The sequence below is a fragment of the Neolamprologus multifasciatus genome, chromosome 16 (genome assembly GCF_963576455.1).
Source record: "Neolamprologus multifasciatus chromosome 16, fNeoMul1.2, whole genome shotgun sequence".
NCBI classification, from domain to species: Eukaryota; Metazoa; Chordata; class Actinopteri; order Cichliformes; family Cichlidae; genus Neolamprologus; species Neolamprologus multifasciatus.
This window is the reverse complement of record NC_140454.1, coordinates 2,089,122-2,102,437: the sequence shown is the minus strand read 5'-3', so window position 1 is coordinate 2,102,437 and position 13,316 is coordinate 2,089,122. Positions and strand designations below refer to the sequence as shown.

The 13,316-nt window shown below is 41.0% G+C and overlaps 2 long non-coding RNA genes across 2 annotated transcripts in view; both read right to left on the bottom strand.

Moving 5' to 3' along the window:
- LOC146499972 (uncharacterized) overlaps nucleotides 1–13,316 on the bottom strand; it is a 233,805-nt gene that overhangs the window by 150,493 nt on the left and 69,996 nt on the right. The window lies entirely within an intron of this gene.
- On the bottom strand, nucleotides 9,691–11,244 carry LOC146499973 (uncharacterized). Its single transcript, XR_014869781.1, has 2 exons — nucleotides 11,192–11,244; nucleotides 9,691–11,090 (listed from the first exon to the last, which is right to left on the bottom strand). It is a non-coding gene; the product is annotated as an uncharacterized LOC146499973 (long non-coding RNA).

Sequence of the window (13,316 nt, the reverse complement as noted above, 5' to 3'; positions counted from 1 at the left end):
GCTGAAAGGGTAAGGCTATCTTTAACCCCCCAATATCCAACCAGCTCACCTTTAATAACACCAGCTCATACAAGTGCCCCGCTTTCACCTAGTAGCCACCCACATGTAGCCACCTGCATCCTCTGTATTTCTCAAGTAGGAAAGAAGGAAGTAAGAATCAGCCCTGCAACCAAGCCTCCTCGCTACAACAGCCCAGCCAGCTCCTTACCGATCGTCCCACCTGGGCACAACGACAGTCTCCAGGGTCGGCTGTCTGCAGAAAAAGAAGGTTGACGTCAGGGATTTGGGAAGGACATTCTTGAGGCTAAATGTTAGTCTGCTTTACCCGTTATAGACCCAGTTTTTAATAATGATAATGGATTGCATTTATATAACCATTCATTCACTCTCACATTCACACACTGGTGGAGGCAGCTACAGTTGTAGCCACAGCTGCCCTGGGACAGACTGACAGAAGCAAGGCTGCCCAAGGACTGAGCTGGGGATCGAACCGGCAAGCTTCCCAAAGCCCTGGATCTTCATCCACATTTCATAACATCAGATGTAGTGCTACTGTTATCATTTTCCATTGGATGATTGTCTTTGGAACAGGAATGGTATCTGAGGTTTTCCAAAGACTGGTGGCGGTCTGATTATGGTGTCAGCTCCTCTCCATGGTGTTTAAAAGAAGTCTGTCAGGGTCTGAGGACTTCTTAGGCAAACATGTTTAAACCAGAACGTGTTGTGCATCAGTCAACAGTCTGTCATTATCACCATGGTCATTAAAATACATAAAAAGGAATCCAGTTCCTTCATGGATTGTACTGTGAAATCACTCCCAAACCACACAGGGTTCACGCTCATCAGAACCTTTGGGTTCTCCAGGCTGAATGACTTTGTTCTGGAATCACGGATGAATGATGAGAAGGTCCATCTCTCTCTGAACATGTTTGACATATCTGAGCTCGAACGGTCAAACTTTACTTTGTGAGGGAAGGATGGACTCGTAGCCTCCACCAAACGTAACCATAACTCTGTCATGCTGCGACATGGATTTATTTGTTTCTGAGAGTGGATCATATGTGAAGTGGTTCTGTGGTGCATTGCAGAGGGCGTGGACGTTAAATTCAATCCCTCATTGAGACTAGTTTCAGTCTCTCTGCAGAAGTAACGCACGGTCCTGAGGTCTGCATTTAACAAACTACATCTGCAGCATTTTCAAATCATTCATAAAGTGATTCATTTCAATTTTATTTAGATTTGGTGCCAAACCGGGACACAGAACAACTCCAATAATTAGTCGTTCCCCTTAGCGAGCACAAAAGAAAAACCTTTAAAACAATGAAGCCTCGGGCAGAGCCAGCCTGTGAGCCGAGAAACAGACGTTAATAATAATTAATGATTGAATGAAAAGTGATGTATAAAGCTAACAGCCTTCAGCTGCCATAACGCTCTGACCCTGCTCCGGATTTGGAGACCAGCAGTTCTTCTATCCACGTTTTTCCTTCTCACTGGTTCAACCTGCGCACATGTGACAGGTGTGAAAGGTGTGGAAACGCCACGGAGAACATTATTCTGCCTGTAATACCATTGTGCATGAAAGCTTTGGTGGTGGGTCAGTAATGGTCGGGGGTCAGTTGTATATACAGACAGAGACGGCTGCAGGCTCGGCCACGGACCTCAGCTGCTGCTGGGTATCAGGATGATCAAATGTAGTTCACGTAATCGTAGTTTTTGATGATAGAAATTGTGTTTTGACAGTTTGTTTATCTTTTCATAACACAGATACTACATGTTATTTTAATTGCACATGTTAAGTCACAGCCCTGATGTTCAGTGTAGTTTCCACACTGGAACATAAACAGCAGTTCAATTCAATTCAATTCAGTTTTATTTATATAGCGCCAAATCACAACAAAAGTCGCCTCAAGGCGCTTCATAGATACAGATTAAAACCCAACAATCATATGACCCCCTATGAGCAGCACTTTGGCGACAGTGGGAAGGAAAAACTCCCTTTTAACAGGAAGAAACCTCCAGCAGAACCAGGCTCAGGGAGGGGCGGGGCCATCTGCTGTGATTGGTTGGGGTGAGAGAAGGAAGACAGTCACATATTTGGTTTCTGGGAGTGCATGGGCCAGATTTTCTTCATCTTCTTTTCTCATGTTCAATTATTAAACGTTGATATCATTGCATCGTGTTTACTTGTATCCACACAATCACTTATTTTCTAGGCTTTAGCTGCTTTCATATAAATGCACCATGTTGCCGTCTCCATCTGTCTGCCTGCACAGCTTCCCTGATCCCTTTGACCTGAATGTGTTGAGCTGCATGTTAATTTAATAAAACAAACAGGAGCATGTATATAGTTACAAAGACTTTTTATTAGATTTCTTTCAGAGGAGCCGCGCTTAATGTGTAAGGCTAATGCACATTTAGCATCTCCACACTTAACTGACAGCAAAATGGAGCTAAAACCCAAATGAAAGAAAGCATGAGAGGTTGTCAGCACCCCGGGCGCCATTCAGCAGTAAATAGTGACTCCGACTGTAATTGAGATGCATCAAAATGGCTCGGTAAGTGATCTGTCAGAGGCTGGATATGGTGTGTGTAGCACAGAGGGACACGGTGCAATCCACCTGACTTCTCGGTTTGCTTTCTGAATGCAAGGGAGCATCTCGGCAGTTTGCAATATTCCAGCTAAATTAGTTTGCTCTTCTCTCTGGGAAGCCAAATCTATAAAGCAGCTACTTTGGCATTTAGAAAATCCATTTACCATGATTGAAACTATCCAGCTGAAACCACTACAGTCAGTCTTTTCATTTCCAAGAGCTCGTTCGTCTTACATATGATGCTTTCAAATAACCTGGAAAGAGAAGCAATCTCCATATCATGCATGTGGCACTCTGCCATCAGTTTAAAGTTATTTTTAGCAAGTTTCTACTATCAGTTTAATGTCACGTGTTTTTACGATTAATCTACCAAATGAGAAACCCGAGAGCCTGTCGTTCACATCATTTTGATTTGTGTTTAAATGCAAGGGCACCAACTAAAACATAAAATATGTTGACTTCAGTTTCAGTTCATTCACAGGAAGCGGACACAACAAAGTCAGCTACATTTGATTTGATCCCTGTGGTTATAAACTCCGCTCTCATTGGGCGATGCTTCAGAAAGTGGTTTTTAAAAACCTTCCTGAACCACACTTTGTTCTTTAACTGCCAGGAGGGAAGGATAACTCACCAATGAATACAACACTCAGTGTTGTTGGTCTGCAATTCAATTCAATTCAATTTTATTTATATAGCGCTAAATCACAACAAAAGTCGCCTCAAGGCGCTTCATAGATACAGAGAAAAACCCAACAATCATATGACCCCCTATGAGCAGCACTTTGGCGACAGTGGGAAGGAAAAACTCCCTTTTAACAGGAAGAAACCTCCAGCAGAACCAGGCTCAGGGAGGGGCGGGGCCATCTGCTGTGATTGGTTGGGGTGAGAGAAGGAAGACAGGATAAAGACATGCTGTGGAAGAGAGACAGAGGTACATAAGGAACAGGAAGAAGCAGTGTGTGGTGATGTACGATCACCATGGTAACTCATGATGTAGACTGTTGTACATCAAATTGGAAGAAAACTGTAATTTAGAGTCTGCATCGTATAACTTTACGTACTAATCAGAAGCATCACAGCTGTTATTATGTGGTGGCTTTTTGCTGGCTGAGGGTCTTAAATGTTTATGAATAATGGTTATCAGCAGCTTATAAAGTGAGTGCAGACCCAACAGTGTTGAATTGAAACAGTAGATCCGACGAATCATTTCCAATGACAAAGACAGACACAGTGTCAGGAGGCAGAGTAATGAAGAAATGTTATTCAGAGACCATCGAATTTATGAAACATGTTACTCTGTTTGTATTTAGAGTCTCTATTCAGTTTGTATGTATGTGCTTGCTGGGCCTGCCTCGTTATTCTATGAGAGGAAACGAGTTTCAGAAGCAGAGGAAGTGGTGATTTCCACAGGAGTGATAACATTTATAAATAAATTAATAAAAAGACAGACACTGAATTTCACCAGGACTTCCTGCCGTTTAAATAAAAAGGAATCAAAGGTGAAATAAAAAAGAATAACAGACAACAGGAAAAAGAAGAAACCAGTGGAGGACGAGTCCATGTAATCTGTCAGGCAGGGAACACTCTGACTGCACAATGTAACCAGTGTGTAACAAAATATATGAACGATGGGCAAATCAGAAGACTTGAGGAACGACAGGAGTGTTTTGTTGTAAATTGTTGTAAATTTCATACAATAAAACACTGAGTGAGTCGGAGTGTGGGTGGGTGGCATCGCCGCACTTTGTCCTGTGATGATTTAATATTACTGCTTCACATGCAGTCCCCTGTCAGCTCTGTGATGTCCATTTTGTTTTGTCCTGTTGTATTATCGTGTTACACCAATCAACAACAAAACCAACAAAATGCACCAGGAGCAGGACTCATTGCCGTTGCCAGGCAACAGAAACTGCAGGAATCCTCAGGTAAAGAGTAAAATCTCACGACATCCAAAATAAACAAACAAGTGTTAGTGATTCAGTGGTACGGACAGACCTGCTGTACGTTGTTTGACTTCACAGTGACCTCTGTCGTTTATTATTTATTAGAGGTGTGGGATGCACAACTCTTGGAGTTGGTTCCTTACTTAATGCAAGCCCTGCAGATGTAAATTAAAGCATGAGCCCAAAACCTCACGCCTCATTCCTCATCTCATACATTCTGTTGGGGGCAGCTGCTGCCAGTTTACAAGTCTGCACCAGCAACGTTTACTGGTGTAGTCCCACAACAGTTTGTGCAGTTTATCTAAAAATATACACAGGCACCCATTAACCACCTAAAGAAGGTCCCTGTCGAGAGACGTGTGCAGGTGAGGTCCATCTAACCGTTTCATTTACATTTACTGAGATTATAACTTAATTAATAAATTGCTCCTTTGGAGTATCAATATTTTTCATGTTTCCAATGGAGCTATTTTTGACAGCACGAATCAGGTACTAATGAAATACTCACCTGTTTACTGTCTACGAGTACTTAAACATAGGTACGGCAGAAGGAAACAAGGCTGTAGGGAACAAGGAGGAGGAAAGGAGAGATAAATGATAAATAACCTCATGTAAACAAAACAGGGGCCTTAGTTACAGGTGCACATCACACTCCACACACTGTATTCTCACAGTAAGTTCTGACTGTGATGCACTGAGGAAATAACAGACTGATCTTAGAATATGTTTCACATTTCAATGTTTGGATTATAAGAGAGTTGAGAAAATCAGCAGAAATCTCACTGAAAGCTAATAAACTCCAGTTTTAATATCTGAAATGAATGATCATTAATGTGAGTACCTGACAGGTTCGTTCCCCAAAGACCAGACAGACAAAAAGCTTGATATCAGACAGAACTGTCAAATCAATCCAGTCTGACTGTGTCAGCCCGAGGCAAACACAGGAACAGAGTTTCAGTCTGTGTGGGTTTAACACAACCAGTTGGATTTTACTGGTTTAAAAATAACAAAGTAGGTTTTCATGCCTATACAGAACCAAGTCTTTCTAACACAAATATTAATATTACTCTTGGCCTGCATCAAACTTGCTGTGATAATTATTTGTTAAAAGCTAGACATTTTCAATGAGAATAAGAAAGAAAAGTATTTCTTTGTGCCCCCCTCTCCCTGTTAATGCCCTACCTGCCCCCCTGGCAAAACTTTCCTAGACACAGAAAAGCCTGGTGTTATTAGTCTCTCAGAAACAGTTCATAACTTCAACTCATTCATGTCACCTAAAAGGTAAACCTGTTTCTCCATCACCAGTTCAGCTCTGATGATTCAGTAAGGACATCTCCTGGTTTCATCTTCATGTTTCCCTCTCACCACATATCCAAACCATCATGTCCAGCAGCTTTACAGCTGTGGCTCCAGCAAACATCAGCTGATACTAGAAATTAATATTAAATAAATTCTAACAACAGCTGATCAAGCTTACACGTGCTGCTGTTGTTTAGCGCGACATTTGCTGGTTTCTTCTTTCTGGCGCAAAGTGAGCAATAAATAAACAAGAGAGAAAAGCCGATCAGCTGATCATTGATCAGTTTTATGATTGAAGTAGAAACAGGAGAGAGAGCGGGAGAGGAGAAGAAGAGGCAGCTGCAGCGTAAAGACGCAAAATAACTCCAGCTTTGTGTCTTTTTCCATTAAGTCCGGGACAAACTGTGTTCCTTTTCAGCTCAATACGAATATTTTCTCTGAATTCAGTTTTTACGGGACAGTTGGCAACTCGACTAACTAACCTAATAAAATAAAGTTCACTATCAGTAACATCATAGCACCACCCAGCTGTATATAAACTCCGTCATGCTAGCTAGCATGCACTACGAATTATTGTAACTGACTGTAAAAAGTCAGCACAATGAAAATAAACTCCACCTAAACTTGGTTTATATCTGACCCAGATAGACTGCAGGTCATAACTTCTTACCTGAAGTTCAGTTCACCTGACACTCGGACCGGCTGCTCCTCCTGCCTCCCCTTTCCCTCATCCACCTGCTGGCCTCTGGGGAAAACCTGCCTCTGTGGAGAGAGCCTTTCATGGAGAGCAGTGGGCAGAGAGAGGCTCTGTGGACAAACTGGGACCTTTGGACGAACTGGGACCTTTGGACGAACTGGGACCTCTGGATGAACTGGGACCTCTGGACAAACTGGGACCTTTGGACGAACTGGGACCTTTGGACGAACTGGGACCTCTGGATGAACTGGGACCTTTGGACAAACTGGGGCCTTTGGACAAACTGGGACCTTTAAACGAACTGGGACCTTTGGACAAACTGGGACCTTTGAGCAAACTGGGACCTTTGGACAAACTGGGACCTTTGATCGAACTGGGACCTTTGGACAAACTGGGACCTTTGATCGAACTGGGACCTTTGGACAAACTGGGGCCTTTGGACAAACTGGGGCCTTTGGACAAACTGGGATCTTTGAACGAACTGGGACCTTTAAACAAACTGGGACCTCTGGACAAACTGGGACCTCTGGACGAACTGGGACCTCTGGACGAACTGGGACCTCTAGACAAACTGGGACCTCTGGACGAACTAGGAACTTTGGACAAACTGGGACCTCTGGACGAACTAGGACCTTTGGACAAACTGGGACCTTTGGACAAACTGGGGCCTTTGGACAAACTGGGACCTTTGATCGAACTGGGACCTTTGGACAAACTGGGACCTTTGAGCAAACTGAGACCTTTGGAAAAACTGGGACCTTTGATCGAACTGGGACCTTTGGACAAACTGGGACCTTTGATCAAACTGGGACCTTTGATCAAACTGGGACCTTTGGACAAACCTGGGCCTTTGGACAAACTGGGGCCTTTGGACAAACTGGGATCTTTGAACGAACTGGGACCTTTAAACAAACTGGGACCTCTGGACAAACTGGGACCTCTGGACAAACTGGGACCTCTGGACGAACTGGGACCTCTGGACGAACTAGGAACTTTGGACAAACTGGGACCTCTGGATGAACTAGGACCTTTGGACAAACTGGGACCTCTGGACAAACTAGGACCTTTGGACAAACTTCACTGATGCTGATCTTGTGTTTGAAATGTTGTTTTGCCTTCATGTTGTAAATAAAGTAGAACATGAATGCTTATTTCACGCACACACACTTTTAAATATACTAAGTTCTTTGGTTTTGCAAGCATTCACATCACAGTCTTCAGCGTGAACAGCCGAGCTTCAGACATCAGGACAATTATCACCATTCTTTCAGCTCAGTTTTGTAGCATCATTCACGCAATACTTTCATCAACAATTTACACTCCTCCCTAAACTTCCTTAAAAAAATAAATAAAATAAATCGTCTCACACAGACTCACCATGCCCTTTTTCTCCCAACACAATGTGCACCTTTAATCATTCATCCAAATAACAATTTTACACTTCATTTATACATTCACACATTTATATATCACAAAAGACTGCCAGTAACTGCCAAGATAAATTATTTCCATTACCATATTACCTCTTCAAAACCGATATTATTCACCATTTCCATATCACAGTTTCCAAACCTCAGTACCGGTACACGTAACTTTTTCCTTGATTAATTTAAAAGCCTCTAAGCCCAGGTCCAACCTTGCCGGTCAATCAACCCACTTCGGGAACGCCCTCACCGATAGCGGTCAAATTTCTAGGCCCTATGTTAATTTAAAAGTGGTCCCCGAGAGTTGACCGGAAACCCCACTCGTGGGCGCTTTCGAATCCAGTGTGCGCCATTAAGCTTTACTTAAGGTTTACCTGTCAATCACGTTCAAACGGGACCACCCGGGTCCAACCCTGTCGGTCAAACGGTGCAAGAAAAGTGGTGCTTGACCACTGATTATTAACGACTGTCCCTACCTGTCGCGGGTATCACCCGGATGAGCCTGTCGTCACAGGAAATTGCAGCGCGTGCGCCGCAAGACGGAGCCATCACACTCAGAACATTTTGCACCCCTAGAAGTCCAACTTCTGTCCTAAAATTTATTTAAATACATTTAAAAGGACTACTGTGGGGATTCCACAGCAGAATTATCTGGTGCCCGAGTCCAACTCTACCACTTATCAATACAGGAATATATCCCTTAACCCTTTAAGACCTACCATAGAACCAAGTCCACCAGAGCTTAAACTATATTTTTACATGCTGTGGAGCCATTTTTGGGAGCATTTCAAGTTGCTATACATCAATACAACCATTATAGCCCAAATTTTAATAATATGTCTGCATTAAGTGCATAGTTATTACATAAAGTGCAATAAACTACAAAAAATGTAAAATTGTTTTTGTTTTTTTAACATATATTTCTAGTTAAAAATTTATCAGCTAAAATTTAAAAGGCTTATCCCTCAAAACTGTAAATACAAAAAAGTTGCACAAAATAGTTTCCCACCACAGGAAATTTATTTTGAGTGTCTTCATAGTTTTATTTTTGAAATACACCAATTTTTATACACTGCAGGAAAAATGAAAATAAATATTATAATGCAAATTTGCAAAAAAGCAGCATATGCATCAAAATAAACTATTTCCAGCAGTGCAATATGAGTCCTAAGCATCCCAGAAACGCCACAGAAAGTCATAAAGTCAAAGATAACTTTTAAAAACACCAGTATAGGCTCATGAGGCCCTGATGGTAAAACAAAAAAAAACTACATTTCCGCAAAATAACGTCACTTCCGGTTTCGGGCAGGTCAAGGCGGACATGCGATAGTTCACGCTGATGGACGTAGGAAGTGTTACAAACAGCTGATCGGATCGGCAAAGCATGTTTCTGGAATATTATGTTTTTGTTGCTGCAAGAGCTTTTTATGCAGTTTTTGCAAAGCTATATGTGGAAGGAAACTGTGACCGAGGACAAGCTGATGGCATAAAATGTAAGTACAACTCCTCCGGTTTCATATGCAAAAAAAATTATTGCGCTAGCTTACGTGGTTGCAGAGCTACCGGGATTTAAAAATAGTTACGCAAAACAGAGCGTGCCCGCTCCGACCGGCTTTAAAGGGTTAACCAAATATCCTAACCTAATATCTCTTTTCTTGGCTGACGTAACACACACACACAACACACCAACTTCAAACATACGTCGCAACAATTAAAAATCCACCCCAGTATTAACAACAATGAGCTTTCATCAAATAACCTCAAACTTTACTTTTATTTATCCCAAATTACCCAAAACTATCATGGACATGTCACCTGAAATCTACTTAACAGATTTTATAATTTAGTTTAATTTCCACTACTGAGCCAATTTAATGGTAACAATCATCAATTCAGTGGACAACTAATTTAGAATTTATCCAATGTGCACAATTTTTTACAGGCTTGCACTTACTTATACTCTTTTAAACCGGTCTGTTGTCCATCTCATATCAGATCGTACCTTAAGGTCCAAACTAGTCCCCTCAGCCGCACAAGAATCTCGGGTCACTGCACCAAGTGTTAAAAACGGTTCTTTTGGATTCTTCAGGGCCAAGAAAACACGGCTCAAAAGTAGTCTTTTTACTTTAAAAATGATCTTTAATTTACATATTCCGGAATATGGAGACCTGAGCACAAAACACACAACCCCAGGTCTGAAGTAGTGATGGGTCGGTCGCGAACGAAATGGCTCTTAGAGCCGGATCTTTGACGTGAGCGACGCAAGCCGTGTTTTTTTCTTCTTCTTTCTCTCACCCTCTCTCTCGCACTTTTTTCCTGCTTCACTCCGCACGTGAGCCTTGTGCTTTATGCTGGAAGAGGGGGGAGGGGCGGTAGTTACACTCAGTAGCACAGGAACAGAGCGGGAGGGAGAGAGAGAGAAAGAGAGCCAGGAACAACAACGTCACATTAGAAAGGTATAGTAATCATCCACAACTATTTTCAGTTGCAGATGATAAAGGATTCAGAAAGTTTATTCATGCAGGTCCATATGACAGAGAATGTGCATCTTCTATTTGTTTTCATATTTTAATTTATATTTAATTGTATTGTGGTTTGCAGTGTTTTGTGTTGTTTCACTTTAAATTTGTTTAAAAGGAAAAAGCTGAAAATTTAAATAGTTAAAAGTTGAAATGTAAATAGTTGGTTTTTGTATTATATGATTTATTTATTACATTTTATGTGGAGTGAATAAATAAAAGTATATTTACGGTGGCCCCTACAGACAAAGCACATACAAACTTCAAATCACGTACGAACCCTGAAGCACGTACAAACTCCAAAACACATACAAACTCCAAAACATGTAAAAACTCCAAAAAACGTAAAAACACGTGCAAACTCCAAAACATGTAAAAACTCCAAAAAACGTAAAAACACGTGCAAACTCCGAAGCACGTACAAACTCTGAAGCACGTACAAACTCTGAAGCACGTAAAAACTCCAAAACACGTAAAAACACGTACAAACTCCAAAACACGTACAAACTCCAAAACACGTAAAAACTCCAAAACACATAAAAACACGTACAAACTCCAAAACACGTAAAAACTCCAAAACACGTAAAAACACGTACAAACTCCAAAACACGTACAAACTCCAAAACACGTAAAAACACGTACAAACTCCAAAACACGTAAAAACTCAAAAACGTAAAAACACGTACAAACTCCAAAACACGTATAAACTCCAAAACACGTACAAAACACAACAGAAGTGCTCCAGGATGCTAGGGGGCAGTGTTGAGCTTTGACCTAGTGGCTGCACAAGCCAGCAAGTACCAACGACCGGATTTGGTGTGTGGTAGTAACAGGTAAATGAATTTTTTTTTAATTATTATTTGACTATATATGAGGGGCGATCGTGGCTCAAGAGTTGGGAGTTCGCCTTGTAATCGGAAGGTTGCCGGTTCGAGCCCCGGCTTGGACAGTCTCGGTCGTTGTGTCCTTGGGCAAGACACTTCACCCGTTGCCTACTGGTGGTGGTCAGAGGGCCCGGTGGCGCCAGTGTCCGGCAGCCTCGCCTCTGTCAGTGCGCCCCAGGGTGGCTGTGGCTACAATGTAGCTTGCCATCAGCAGTGTGTGAATGTGTGTGTGAATGGGTGGATGACTGGATATGTAAAGCGCTTTGGGGTCCTTAGGGACTAGTAAAGCGCTATATAAATACAGGCCATTTACCATTTTTACCATATGAATGCTTGTGTATAAATACACAAACAATACACATATGCTTTCATGCTTTCAAATGTGTAATTTAAGTGATCTAGTAGCTCTGTTTTGGAAGTTCAGTTCATGCTAGAAATGTGTTTTGGAGTTTGTATATGCTTTTTGGAGTTTGTTTTGTCTCTAGGGGCCACCGCATATATTTATATATAAACGTATATAAATAAAACCACTTTTTTTTTACATTAGTAATTCCTTTTGTGCATAATTTTATATTATTGTTAATAATAAATTAATTAAAGCAACAAAACAACCTGAAGAGCCGCTCTTTTTAGTGATCCAAACCAAAAGGGGCGGTTCTCTAAAAAGAGCCGGAAATCCCATCACTAGTCTGAAGCACAAACGGAAGCCTAGTTACTTATATACTACCACACTTTTGGTTGGTTTCACTTTCACTTCATTCTGGCTGCAAAAGCACGCTCTGCAAAAGCATGTAGTTTCTTGTCTGCACGTTTTGGCACAGAGTGTACTCAGAGTTAGGCCTTTCTCATATGAAGCAATATAATCAGCATATAAACATTTAAGATGATAAATTTAAACCTCAACAAGTCCTTTGACACTTGCTGTCATTTCAACTGAGAATGTTTCTTTAATTAATAAGAATAGAAATGTTTAATTTACTGTATAGTAAAACATGGCAACTACCCCATCCTGTAAATGTTACAACACACATGTTGATTGTTATCTTTTATGTAATTCATAAATGCTGATCTACCCTAACTTAATTATTACTTAATTCTGCTAAATAGGATTTTGAGTTTCAGTAAGAAGGAAACAACAGACACCTTCACAACAGTATCCAAAGTTAGGAGGGTCTCTTTAATTGTAAAATATAGAAATGAAGATAAAAATGACTGAACAGGAAAGGAATGAATGTCCACGCCCACAGCTGCATGGATGTTGCATGAGCTTAGCCTCACCCTTGGTGTGCAATAGTGAAGGTGTCCCTGGTAGGAAATGGAAACCTGCCAGTTCATAAAAACAGGCGTTTGATCACAGTTGATGGCAGCAGATACCTTACTGTGATTGGCAGTGTTGGGTGTAACGCGTTACTGTAATTAAATTACTTTTCCACTGAAAAAATAGAGTAACTGATTACTGTTCATTTTTAGGTATTGTAATTACAGTTACTTACAATGTACTTGTGTTACATTGTAAAATAATTAAACTCGCTGAACATCATTATTTAATTTCAATAATTTGTCTTCTAAACGTAGAAGTAAACTCAATATGTAAAAACTATGGGCTGCTGTTAATAGCAGGAGTAATCTACTGAAGCGCCTGACACACAGCATAGACGAACACTTCTGAGTGATCCTTGTTCATCATCCATGGATATCACCGTGGCAACTCCTGCTAAGCATCAAAACGTGATTTTACTTCAGCAGCACAGAAAGCGTCTGAAGGTGAGCTTAAAAATGATTGCAGGCTACACTGTGGAAGAGATGCTACCGCTGCGTCTTTAAAAAAATATTTATTATTTAAAGAGTTTAATTTCTATTGTTTGTCCACTCAAGGTTTATATGGATTTTAAGAAGTATTTAGTTAAATTACTTATTGAGTAATTAAGTTACTTTTCAGACACAGTAATTAGATAAGTA